Genomic DNA, 14,228 nt, shown 5'->3' with positions numbered 1-14,228 from the left:
TCCTATTCCCTGTAATGGAAGATGTAGCACTAGATGCATCTCTCTTTCTGCCCTGGAAACTGCCCTGCAGTTACTGGGAAACCCCACTTGTGCAGAAGCTCCAGAAGTGCACCATAAGATGGACCATAAGAAAGGATCTTGATCTAAGCATTTGTTTTCCAATTAGATGCAGATTGACTGGATAAATTGTGATGGAGAAGCTGCTATTGGCCTGCATTTGTTTGAGGATAGTAGTGGCTTCCTAAGAACTTTCAGTGCCCTTAACAAATAACAGTTCCCAGGATTCTTTGGGGGAAGTCATGGCTGTTTAAACTGGTATAATACCACTCTAAATATACAGTGCAGATGGGGTCTCTGTATTCATTTACAGAACCTCCATTTTTAATCAACAATAAGGATACTCAACACATCATGGCTACGTAAAAATGTTTGCCTAGAACATTAGAAAAAAATAAGATTAGAAATATATCTGATTACTTTTTAAAATTGTAGTGGGTTACTTTGATTTTTGCCTTGTTAATTTTTGTATTAATTTTATATGTGTTAATTAATAAAACATAGCAATATCCAGAAAGCTATTGCATATGACTCAAAGCAATATGAGCAAATAGAAAACCATTTCATTCAAATATTTTATGAAAGAAACTATCTGTTATGTGACAACTGACCTGTGTTTCTATTTTGCAGTGTTTACTGCTGCTTAGCTTAGAAAATCTTTAACTAAAAAGGAATGAGTATTACTTCCCGTTACTCCAACAGTTACACAAATGGATCCTTGTATACTAGTGTTGCATGTAGAACCCTAAAACTACACAATCTACAGTCAAGAAGATGAGGACTGAATTCCCATAATGTATTATCTATTCGATGCTGAGCTGGGCAAGTGTATTGGCAAGACAGCAACAGCAATGGCTCACCTCTCTGAAATGGTATGGGAGAATGAGATGCTAATGTTCAATAACAAGATGAAGATCTACCAGGCTGGCATGTTGAGCACACTTTATGGAAGTGATTTGTGGGCAACTTACAAGTGTCAGGAGTGACACCTCAATGCCCGGAAGATTTTAGGCAGGATGCTTTTTCAAATAAGGATGTGCTCTCCCAAGCCCACATTCCCAAGATGTTCATACTCCTGTCTTAGCGACGTCTCTGCTAGCTTGGTCATGACCACGATGTCCAAGATTCCTGAGAATGTGCTCTACAGGGAGCTGGCTTCAGGCACCAGGCCCATAGGCAGACCAACTTTGCATTACAGAGATGTCTGCCAACATGACATGAAGGCTGGAGACATCAGCTCCGCCCTGTGGGAATCTCTTGCAGATGACCACAGTGCCTGGAGACAGACAGGCTGTGTATGTATAGCAGAGATCAGAGGAGGAATGACTGTTGGGAGGCGAGCAGAGGGAAGAAACACCATGGTGCATCTGCTGCAGCATAACTGGATGCCTTCATCTGCCCCAGCTGCAACCAAGCATCTCTCTCCCATATCGGTCTCTACAGCCACAGCAGGTGCTGCAACCTTCCAACAGTTTGATCTCACTGCCAGAGGCACACTCCTCCATTGTCTCCCAATGCCAACAACAACAACAGTCTACTTGATATTTGCCACTATTGCTTTGTAAGTTGAAACTGAGGTCTTACCGTCTCCTACCAAGTCATGCACTTGCTTAACAGTTCAAAGCAAGCAGCGGGTTGCTTTATCACCACACGAGCTGAATGTAAGACCTTGCCCCAAGTAACAAAAGGATATAAAGAAGCCACTTGCTCAGGCAAAGTCTCATTAAAGTCAACAGGAGTACATCTGCTGAGGGTCTTCTCTGACATCTGTAAAATTTCAAAACTAAATGAAGGTTTGAGTTTGCAACAGGAGAAAGGATCTGTCTGATATTCTTTTGAATATCAGGGAACAAATACCTGTTGATTTTTTTTATATTTGCAGTGGGCATGATTGCTTTCTGCTAGGACATTGCAGCAGAATCGTTAAGAATTCTGTTAAAAGTGTAGTGCAGCCTTTGCTGTGCCCATTAACCATCACAGAAGAAGAATATGCAATAATTATGGTTTTCAGTATATTATATCCCAAGCTGTCTCATTAAACCCACAAACATGCTTTGATCAGGGGGGAAAACATTATGAAAGATGTTCATTCTATGCCACAAGACTAGCTCTTCAGATCCTGCCTATCACATATTTCCTGATTGTGTGCATCTCTATGCACAAACAGGGGGGAGTTCAATGCTAATCTAAAATCACTGTTTGTTCATTAGTGCCTATTTAACTCAATTTTGGAGTATACTGTCACATTGTACACAATAATTTGCCAAAATGTGTATTTTCTGTGTACTTCAGAACTTTCACACAAGAGCAAGTATGACTAAAATGGTTTCTACTGGCCCATTTTAGAAAGGGGTGTCATACATACCGGTAATTAGAAGTGCACTCTCTTAAGTGCTCAACCACATATATTTACTGCAATTATTTTCAAGAACATCTGCACATACCGCTAAGCCAATCATTATACAACACTTCATAGAACTTAATAGCTCCAAGTCATCAAAAAGAAAAAAATGGAGGGTGGCGCTGTATGAAAAGGAAGAGAACTACAATTCCAGCTGCCTAAAACTGGGCACACATTGAAATAATCACATAATTAATGATGCAATGGAATACCTTTCATTTATCTCTAACAACTTGTGTTGTTTCCATTGATCTCTCAAAGATGAGACATTATCAAATTCAGCAGTACATGGCTTAACATGCAAGAGCTTCAAAGGGACAAATTTCACATAGGACAAAATGGCGGAACTGTGGTTTGAACCACAAATTCTGCACCTGTGGTTTGGATTAATGCACATTAAAATGCAAAGTAAACATAATTCCTCCCCATTACCTACTTGAAGGTACGCATGAGTAGTTTTTAAGACCTCTCTAGTCCTTTTCAGGCACAGAAAAGCATATGTGGGGGCTCAAACTGGATAGGAATGTGCCCATCCTACTACCCAGTTTGAGTCCATATATGGATGAATAGAGCTTCTGGAAAATTCAAATGTACAGGGACACAGATCTGAGCTATACAGTTCAAAAGGATTGTGTGATTCATCTCTTGCTGAGCAGTAGGGATTCAGGCTGCTGAGGACTGACTTACATGTTTGAAAGTTCCATCAGTACTTGCATGCTAACTTGAGGTTTGAAGTGGTACAGTCCAGCAGGACTTACCAGAGTCTGGAAATGGTATGGTTAACTCTTTGTAGTCCTTGATAAGATTTGGTAGTTTTGTCCGAAGTTAGTAACTTGCTTCTAAATATTTGCAACCAAAAAATTATGTGGGTCATCACCTAGGTACCAATTTCCACTGAGAGGTGGTGTGTGTGTGTGTGTGTGTGTGTGTGAGAGAGAGAGAGAGAGAGAGAGAGAAACACTAGTATTTTGTTGTGACGTGTGTGTGTGTGTGTGTGTGTGTGTGTATATTGCATTCCTATATCTGAAAGCAGAAAGGAGCAAAAGCTAGACAATGCCAGAAAACATCAAATGAAGAAAGCTTTGCAGGTGCAGGGGAAGAAGTGTGAAGGAATGGAGATGATAATAGTGCTAAGGGCTAGTTGTGAAGTAAGGATGAATCAGTCAGCAGTCCACAAGCTAAAACTCAAAAGGTAAGAGCATCACTAAACCCAGATAGCCAAAATAAAAAATTATGCCTTTTGTTGTTATTTGTTATCTCAAATCTTCAAATACCGCAGAGGACTTAACCCAGTCTCCATTTCATGCTGAGCACTATAAGATATCCCTAATCATCAACTGAACTCTTTGATCTCCCTTCCTCATAAACCACTTGCTTTGGAATATAGTGATATTTAATAGGAAGAAAGCAATAACATAGGCAAATAGAAAAGCCCAAAAGAGAGTAATGGATATTTAGCCACAAGGGGTCACCAACATTTCTTTTGTGAACAAAATCAAATCTATTAACATAACGAAAGTTACATGAGACTTTAAAGAGGTCCTTTCTCCTCAAAACATCAAGAAGTTTAAAAATTGTCACAGGACTTTTTTTAATGTGTCTATAAAGCAGAGTAACAAAGGCCAACTTGCGAGAGAATGGCTTGGCCTTTTCTCCTCATTTCCCATGTATCGGTGCCCTTTTGAAAGCTGCAGAGATTGGCATTTCAACATCACAGTATTGATGACAATATGCCTGCTGTCATGCTATGCAAAAAGGCAGCAGGGAATGCAAACACAGGCTTGTCTCTGAAGCCTGTTCTGTGCTCAGATGGCAATACGGTTGATCCAGATATAGCCAATGATAGCCACGTATCTCCAGGTCATAGGACTTGTTAGGCCTAAGCTATGTAAACTGTTCACCATGTGATAAAGCCATCCTTGGACCACACCACTTCAGGCTACAGCTCATGTTAGTGAATGCACCCTAGTTGTGGTTGTTATTGTTGTTATATTTTTTTTCTTTAGAATTTTAAAGTTCAACACTGGGGCTTTAAAACAGTCCCAGACCAAACTGTTATCCATTTGTTTTGGTGTTCTCTTGTAATATGACTAGAAAGAACTCATTTAAGAAGATGGAAGAGATCTTTGAGCTCATGTAGTCCAACCTCATGTTCACAACAGGATTTATAATGCAGGTTGCAACTACTGCATCCCAGACAGATGGCTGTCTAGAGTGAAGGAAAGCCCACCATCTCCCAAGGCAGTATGTTCCACTGTCAGGCAGCTCTTACCATTAGGAAGTTACTTTCAATATTCAGCCCAAATCTGCTTGCCTGTGATTTCCACCTATTGGTTCTAACCCTGCCCTCTGAAGCAACAGAGGACAAGTCTACTCAATCAAAGATTCGGGCTTTTGACAGTCACTTAACACTCCAACAGCTGTGAAACAATCTGCCATCTAGACAGGCCTGTGCAACTATCACGCCATGCCCAGAGCAGTAGAAGGCTGGTCTATGTGGATTTTCAAATAGGGTTGTGCCAGATATTTGTTTTGCCGGTTATGTTTGTTTAAACAAGGCTTCCAAGTCAACAACAGAATTGTCTGGTGTTGTGATCGCTGTGTGTTTCCTCCAGACCAATTAGCACCATGTTTTTGCATTATTGAAGGTCAGAGGATTAATGTGTTTTATCTACACGAACATTTTAAAAAGCTAATTAACAATCCTCGGGTTCATTTTGTGTTGAAGAGTGAAACATTCAGTGTTAGTTTACACTGCAGGAAATGAGAGCGAATAGAACGAAGACTGGAATAGAGTAAATATGAATGCAAATACGTCTCGCATTTAGAGGGATTTGGTTCAGTGATGCACCATGGATGAAAGAGCCCTATTTCTGAATTGGCAGAAATCTAAATATGTATTTGGCAATTAGAGGAACCTTTTAATGAGCCTGCAAAACAGTGACCTTTAAATACAGAAAACCAGAAGGCTGTATACAGAGAGGTTTTGAAAGGGTGTTGGCAAACCATTTTCTTTTCTTAAAAAAAATAATATTTTAGGTGACTGCCTGTCAAAATAGTCTTATATTTTCCAAGGAAAGATGGCTAATGTATGAAATGCAAGAACTCATAGAAGCAACCAGCATATGTGAAATTTGGCAGGGCAGATAGCAGAAGAGGAGCAAGAAAGCTGTTATAATTGACTCCTGTCTTCACATATCTCAACCCTAGGAAAGAAATCAGTATTTTCTAACTGAGCGCCATCTCTTTCCTTTCATAGATTTTCTGTCTGTAGATGTCTCTGCCTTCTCAAAGCTAGTCTGTAACAACTTATGCTTTCCTCCCCTCACTTATATGAAAGCTCTTTCCTGCTTATTTCCCCATCTGTTCCCCCAGCAGAGTCTCCCCACTTCGCTCTTTACCTCCTTTGACCCCTATCTAGTATTCCAAGTCCAACACACTCCTGTGTTTGTGCCCTGGAAATTCTAAACCTCCTCCATTCCTTCCATCACACAGGCTTCGGTTACTGCTAGTTTTTGCTTTGATAATAGTGCACAATCAATATTAAAGAGAACTCCTGCCAAGGGAGGCATTAGGGTAAAAAGTCTTCACAAAGAGACACAGCATCGCCTTCCTTTAGTTTTTTTCTTTAGCACAGATGTTGAACTGAAGGAGGTCCTCCTTTCAGCAAGCTGCATTTTTATTATTTTATTATCAGGTTCTGCCTGCCTGCCTGCAAAATGCTATATGAGGGATTAAAAAAAAAAGAAAACAACTGGGAAATCGGTAGATATTTGTGCATGGAAGTGATATATTTTTCATCAGTTCCATATTCATTCATTCATTCATTCATTCATTCTCTCTCATCCTCACAATAAAGCACATAGGCTGCACACCTACACACACTTACTCATGAGTAAGCCTCACTGAAATTAGTGGGTGTAACACAGAGAGAATGAACACACTATTTAAAGACTTGAGGCATTACCTATAAAAGTAACTTAAACACATGAGGAAGCCAGTGGAGATGAGCGTGCAAGATCATAAGGATGTAGGACAATTCCAACAAAAATGGAAAATTAAGCAGAAATTCCTGAAGTTTCCAGGTTCATCTGTGATCAGAAACGGGAATCAACTGAGCAAATACGATTGGTTTGTTCACATCGCTGGCTTTTAGAAGTTCACAAATGATGCATACTTAATGGGGGTTTTATACATTGTTTAGACGTTTCCTTTATATTTAATTGTATATTTATATTTTTATTTAAATAAGTGTAAATTATGTAATGTGTGTTGCATAGCCGACAGCATGACAGCATGACAGAAAGTATTTGGCAGATTATTATTTGATGTATAATTTGACAGAAACCAAACTGCAAAAGAATGGAAACAGTGCTGACAAATACATGTTGGAACAGAAATCACGGCCTTCTAACACCCCTACTAGCTCCTTTTGCATCCAGGGAGGCTACCTGAATATTTTAGAACTCTGGAAAACTTACAGGAGCCTCCACAAATGCAATAAGCTCCCTACTTCAGACAGCCACCCTCCAAAAGTTAATAATAATAATAATAATAATAATAATAATAATAATAATTGTACCCTGCCCATCTGGCTGGGTCTACTCAGCCACTCTGGGTGGCTTCCAACAAAGAGTAAAAAATGTCAGGTAGTTGTTTATCTTTTTGATATCTGATGGGAGGGCGTTCCACAGGGCGGGCGCCACTACCGAGAAGGCCCTCTGCCTGGTTCCCTGTAGCTTTGCTTCTTGCAGTGAGGGAACCACCAGAAGGCCCTTGGCGCTGGACCTCAGCGTCTGGGCAGAACGATGGGGGTGGAGATGCTCCTTCAGGTATACTGGGCTGAGGCCGTTTAGGGCAACTGAAAGGCAACTGAAATGATGACAAAGGGGAGAGGAGCTAGTGTGCTTCTCCCCATAGCCTTGCTACTGAGACTGCCTTGATTCAATCTTATTCCCTATGCTACTTAACATCTATATGCTATTTTTGTGCTTTTATATTGTAAACCACCCTGTGATCTTCAGATGAAGGGCGGTATAGAAATTTAAGTGACAATGTTAATAATAAAAATAAGATGATGAAGAAGAGGATGAAGCCACTGGTTCTGTCACTAAGGGATTTGGGGGCTGAGATATTATTAATATGTGGGCTCTAATTCCCCCCCATCTGAATCAGATGTAGAAATAGAGTGTAGACAGTATTGGGCAAGGTGGGCCAATGGTCTCATTAGGCTCAGTTTAAAGCAGCTTTCTACGTTCCTATATTCCTAACTCTTCTTTATATAAGTTGTGTGCAGATGACTCAATGGGGACAAATCAATGTGCATGTGTCTGAGACCATGCCCTTGGCCTTCTCCCCAGCCTCCATAATTAGGTTTGATCTTCTCCACAGACCCCCAAATTGATTTACCAGCATGAGTTGACTGCACCGGATAATATGTGCTGATTTAACGGGCAAAGTTTCTTTCCTTTGGCAAAATCGTTTCAACAACCCATGATAAATAAATAAAAACTGTTAAACACAAGAAATATATATTCCAAAATATGTACCACAGACTCACAACTTGAATTCAGCTTTACGTGCTTGGCTAATAATAAATATAATAATGATAATAATAAGTGGGTTGGCATCTGCGAAGGGGATGCAACCATCCATTGCACTCACCTTGGGAGAGTATCTGGCGGTGCATGGAGAGTATTCAGTGGCACTGGTATGAGCAATCGGAGGTTCCGAGAAGGTCTGTTTTGACTATATACAGTTTTGGCTTTAACCCCCATGCAAGTTGAGAGTTGATTGTATATCAGCCATTAAACACATACACACAGTATCAGTCCCAACAAATACTTAGCAACTGTTGCGAAAAGCCACAGGCCACGACACAATTAGAATTTGGACAATGGCCTAACAAACAGACAAACCTTATTCCAACTAAGATGCTGCACTCTGGCTACTTTGTTATCCTTATATAATCCTTCCACCTTGACTGGGTCACATCTTACCTCCTGATTACCATGTCCCCCACTCTTACGATTAGTAGTTCTTTCATCTCTGTCTGCCTTTCTAATATATACACCAGGAGATGTCAAATTCCCCAGGTCTTAGTCATATAAGCACAACAGAATGTTGGGACAGTGGGGTGAAGTATTGATAACCAATGGAGAGAGAGAGAGAGAGAGAGAGAGAGAGAGAGAGAGAGAGAGAGAGAGAGAGAGAATATCTTTGTATTCAAATCATTGAGAAAACAATGACCTCTGGTTTTGAACTGGTGCACAACCAAAGGGATGTAAACAAATAATTATTTAGCAGTGTTGCCCTCCGAGGGGCATGCACCAGAATAGGACAAGCACTGAAGAAGTTTTAATGAGCTTCTAAGGTGAAATTCCTGTCAGAAGCAGCGTTTATACTTCTGTGTTTGACAGATTGCGTACCTTTGTTTTTAGCAAAATGCTGCAAATAAAAACCAACAATTTATCTAAAAGAATCCCACAAACCATCTCAGGAAATGAGACCTAGTTGCTATGACCACACATTAAAAAGTGCAGTTTGTGCTGCATTATCTGAAGGGTAAATGTGGCAAGAATTATTGGTGTATCAAATCAACAAACAGAGAGAATTTATTTAAAGTGTGACATATATGCAGCATGTGTACCTAGAATATATATGTATATTAATACTACAGTTTATTAAATTAAGAAAAACACAGATCTGTAGGGGTGGCTTATATCGTGTTTTGGCAGATTCTTTTGGAAAGTGAGTCATAAACTGTTAGTAACTAGACAGATGAATACTTTTACTTCGTATTGCATAATTCTCTTCAAGTGGAATATGAAGGGGGAAAACTGCATTCTTACATAATATGCAGTCTAAAATACAATAAATTGTGAAATGTTGATTGTGATGATCCATTTTAAAAAGGCAGTACAGAATTGGAAAGGTACATTTTCTAAGTACTCATTTGGAAAAAAAAATTGTAAAGCAGATTAGAGATACAAACTAATACACCACTTCTACATCTAATTAACTATGAAAACTCATGCCATTATAGGCAAGTAATCCTGAACACATGTACTAAGGAGTAAGGCTCCATGAGGAAAGTTGTGCCTACTTCTGATTAAAGGTGTCTGGGATTTCTCTGTTGCTGCTTTCACAGAACACACAGAAGTAACGTTTGAATTTTGGGTACCTATTTAATGGTATTTTTATCCCACTACCTTCGTTCAGATTTTCCAGTTGCCAATCTGCCACAGCCTCACGGGAGAACCAAGGGAAGGAGCCACACTCAGTTAATTAACATATATTGTTATAACTGAATTAGAAACTTGTGACACCAGATAGCGCTGTGGAGCAGTCAAAAATAGCCTATGGGATTTTACATTATGAGCTTTATGACGTATCTTCCTGTAACATTTTTTTTTAAAGACATGTCTAGATCCAGCCAAGGTCTTTCACTTTGAGCAAGGGCCTATTATTCCTTTTTCAGACTTGTGCCTTTCAGAAGCACATAGATGTGTGCATTGGTTAGATCATGTAGCTGAAACAGCTAGATAGTAGCACTTGCATTTAATATAGCTGTTTTCTGTATTCAATTCATTGACTGCTATTTGTATGGATTACAGTAAAATGCATTCTCCATGTCACTTTTGTTAAGAACTCTTATTATTTATGGCACCACAGTGTTTTGCTTCTTGCTGCTAGACTTACATTATTCCCAGTATAATATTTCTAGTAAGTCTCAATGAAAACATTACTATTTATTGATGTGAGTGTGCATTTAGAAAGGCAATCCAAAGGGATGATTCACAACTAATTCATATGTGGGTACAACTGTTGGAATTAAGAGACCAAGTTGTGGCCTTTGCATGGTTCCCTAGTGAGGCTGTTCCAAAGTCAGCAGTTTGATGAATGCAGTTTAGTAAGTAAGCATTATAATCCCTGGTATACTTTTCAAAGATATTTAAATCATGAGGAGGGAGGATCTCTGTACCAAGTGATTTTGCATAGGCCAGACTGAAATGGTTCACTGGAAACATTTCTAGCAAATTTGGGAGATTCAGTGATGGATAAAACGTCTGGAAGGAAATGGGATTGTTTTGAAGAACCACTTCAAACTGCTGCAATCGGCAGCCAGGCAGGCTGTCATATTTTCCCAGCAGAGGCAGTTTCAGTGTAGCACAACTGGTTCCGTCGCACTGGGCAATGTGCTGCAAGGGGTGCCACAACAATACTGTAGAACAGAGTGGGGGGGCACCAAATTTTAGCATACAGGGTGCTGCTGAAATTCGAGACCCCCAAGTCCACCACTGCCTCCAGAATGCTTCAGATGCAATAACGCTCTGTCATAATGTGGCATCACTAACTCAGGTACTGTTAGAGAAAATAGATGGTGGCTGTCACTGTTACCCAGGAAGTCTTTTTGGACAATTCTGTAAGGTTAGGAGAGAGTTCTGTTTCTAGATTTCAACGACAGCCTTTATGATTTTTAGCTCGATAAGGGTTGAATGGCTGTAGCAATGGTTTCAGTGGCATTTGTTTTTAGTGCTAATGTATTTTAAATGATCCAGGTAACATATAGCTGCAAGGTTTTCAAATACTACATTTTGAGAGGCCTGAGCCTTTGTTGAGTTAAAACTCCAAATAAATGGAAGAACTAACAGCTCACAGTGCTAAACTCCTTTGCATGTAAATAAATATACTTCCCCCGCTTAATGAAACTTAAATCTGGGTAAATCATGTCTAATACTGAAGCTTATTATTGCTTAAGTGCAAGCACACTGTCATTTTTAATTTTAGTTTTTTTGCTTGTAAATCACAGCCATAGGCTTAGTAGCTATGGAGAGGCTGAATTAATTTGTCACGATTTTGGACTGGTGTGGAAAAAAAGAGCTTCAGTTCCACATAGGCAAACCAATTTTTATATATGCCTAGTAGCCATATTGTTATAAATTATATTATACTATAATATCTACATATGACATTTACATAATGTTACAAAAGCCGTTTCTCAATTAAATTTTTTGCCTTCTGGAATTTAAAATGCACTTTCAATAACATTCTTCTTTGTGCAATGAGCATGAGCTTATATCAACATATTGTAATGACTAGGAATGAATTTGTGTAGACGCTCCCCAAATCTCCATAAGAGATCAGCTGCCACAGGTATGAATGGCTTCCCCATTTATTGCAATACTGAAGGTAGCTCTGTGCATTTTGGGGGGGGGGGATACACAGAGGAGGCTGACTCCAATTCTGCATTGAACAAGGAAGTTCTTAAGAATGCAAGAACTCTGCTGGTTCAGACCAGGGGCCTATTTAGTTCATCTTCCTGTTACCACAGTGGCCAACCAGTTGTCTATAAGAAGTCCACAATCAGTACATGAACATACTAAAACTGCCCTGCTTGCAGTGGCGTAGTGTGGGGGGTGCAGGGGGGGGGCGGCCGCACCGGGCGCAACATCTGGGGGTTAGGGTTAGGGGGCGCAAATCCACGGGTTAGGGGGCGCAAATCCATGGGTTAGGGGGTGCAAATTACTTGCCTTGCCCCGGGTGCTGACAACCCACGCTATGCCACTGCCTGCTTGTGTTGCCCAGCAACTGCTTTTCGGAGGCATGCTGCTTCTAATACAGTACTGGAGATTAATAGTAGCTAGTGGCTGTTCATAGCCTTATTCTTCCTGAATGTATCTGAATCTCTTCCACAATCATCCGAGTTGGTGGCCATTACAACATCCTGAGGCAGCAGAAGGGCCAACTGATGCAGTGCTGCCTAAGGTTTTATCTTAGCTGAGAACATCTACTTTGGGGAGATTTAGATCCAGTCCTGAGATGACTTTTTACACACATAAATTGAATTAGACTATGAAACCTTTGCTTTGGGAACTCACTCAAGGTAGGTAACACCAGTTTACCTCCAAAAACAACCATACTAGGCTAATACATCCACTGACAAACTGACATGAAGGCTAGACACCCATTTCACTCACTTAAGACAATGGACCATCAACCTCACTGCCTAACACCAAAATGTTATTATTTAAGTATCACAGAACCAAACAGTGTGGGGCTTATGTGGTTTTCGAGTTGACTGCTGAACAGCAAAGGCAAAACTCAAGTCATCTTCAATGATAAAAACATTTCAATGGGTCTAAACTACAGCAGTGTCAAAACTAAGAGCAGATGTTTCACAAGCAGAACCTGGCAGGGCAGAGAAAGCCTGATGTCTAAAACCCTGGAGAGCCAAAACCAGTCAGTATCCCGTAATATTGAGCTAAATGGCTTTACAGTGGTGCCTCTGGTTACGTACTTAATTCGTTCTTCAGGTCATTTCTTAACCTGAAACTGTTCTTAACCTGAAGCACCACTTTAGCTAATGGGGCCTCCCGCTGCTGCCCCGTCGCCGCCGCGCGATTTCTGTTCCCATCCTGAAGCAAAGTTCTTAAACCGAGGTACTATTTCTGGATTAGCGGAGCCAGTAACCTGAAGAGTCTGTAACCTGAAGCGTATGTAACCCGAGGTACCACTGTATTCAGTATTTACGGCATCTCCTTGGGCTCTTAATAATAAAATTAAAATGAAATGATCTCCAGGAACTATCAGCACAGCTGGTGGGTAGGATGGAACAATTTAACCAAATGCAAGTATTCTGAGTATATGGGAGGGAGATATAGCCTCTGCCAGTTCCTCCCAGTGCTCCCAAGGCGATCAGCACAGTTGAGACTGGCAGTGCTCAGTACTAAGTGCACAGATCTTAATCACCAGCCCCAGCTGCTGGATCCAGCAATGGGCATTATGCACAGCACCCTTTTATGAATGAAGCTACTGTGCCACAAGAAGATGCACATGCAAAAGCTTGCATCTATATGAAATGTTGCTGGATGTTTGCGGATGTCCTTGTAGCTAAAAAAGTTTAACATGTTTAAAGCAGCATGAATCTGTGAGCAGCTAAGGTGAGCAAAGGGAGCGGGTGGTGCTGTGGTCTAAACCAACGAGCCTCTTGGCCTTGCTGATTGGAAGATTGGCAGTTCGAATCCGCATAATGGGGTGAATTCCTGTTGCTCTGTCCCAGCTTCTGTCAACCTAGCAGTTCGAAAGCACACCAGTGCAACTAGATAAATAGGTACTGCTGCAGAATGAAGGTAAACAGCTTTTCTGTGCACTCTGGCTTGCGTCACGGTGTTCTGTTGTGCCAGAAGCAGTTTAGTCATGCTGGCCACAGGACCCAGAAAGCTGTCACACCCCAAAGTTGCCTTTGACTGGACTTAACTGTCCAGGGGTCCTTTACCTTTACCTTTTAAATCTGTGAGCACAAACATTCACATCTATTTCCTTCTGTTCATTAGGTAGCTAAGTATGTTGGTTGGTATTGTGCTCATAGTTATTATTACGTAGGACTTGGCTTTTATGCTCATTATTTCATCTAAAGAACTGCCTGCATATGTCACTCTCCTAATAGAAATCTTCAACTGACACCTAGAAGTTATTTTGTTTTACTGATTGCAAGCCTAAGCAGACCTGCTCTGTAGTTGTAGAGGGTGTAGCAATTTTAAAATATTTAATACTATAAAACAAAATAAAGAACATATTAAAATGCAGTTTAGCTATAAAGCAGAAAACTAGATAAAAGTGAGAAGCCTTTCTGTCAAAAACACTGAATTCCTAACATTAAAAAAATCAGAATTTAATGAGCTCATAATTTACATACCTACCTAATTTAAACTTTTAATGTCTAAAAATGTACACATATAATAATGGGATTTCAGAGAAGAGAGTGACA

General features: G+C 40.3%; 1 protein-coding gene across 1 annotated transcript in view; it reads right to left on the bottom strand.

Annotated features, from left to right (window-relative positions):
* TRDN (triadin) overlaps positions 1–14,228 on the bottom strand; it is a 167,925-nt gene that overhangs the window by 53,435 nt on the left and 100,262 nt on the right. The window lies entirely within an intron of this gene.

The sequence above is a fragment of the Podarcis melisellensis genome, assembly GCF_964234715.1.
Source record: "Podarcis melisellensis genome assembly, chromosome: 3".
NCBI classification, from domain to species: domain Eukaryota; kingdom Metazoa; phylum Chordata; class Lepidosauria; order Squamata; family Lacertidae; genus Podarcis; species Podarcis melisellensis.
Note: the sequence above shows the minus strand (reverse complement) of the source record. Positions and strands in the feature narration are given on the sequence as shown.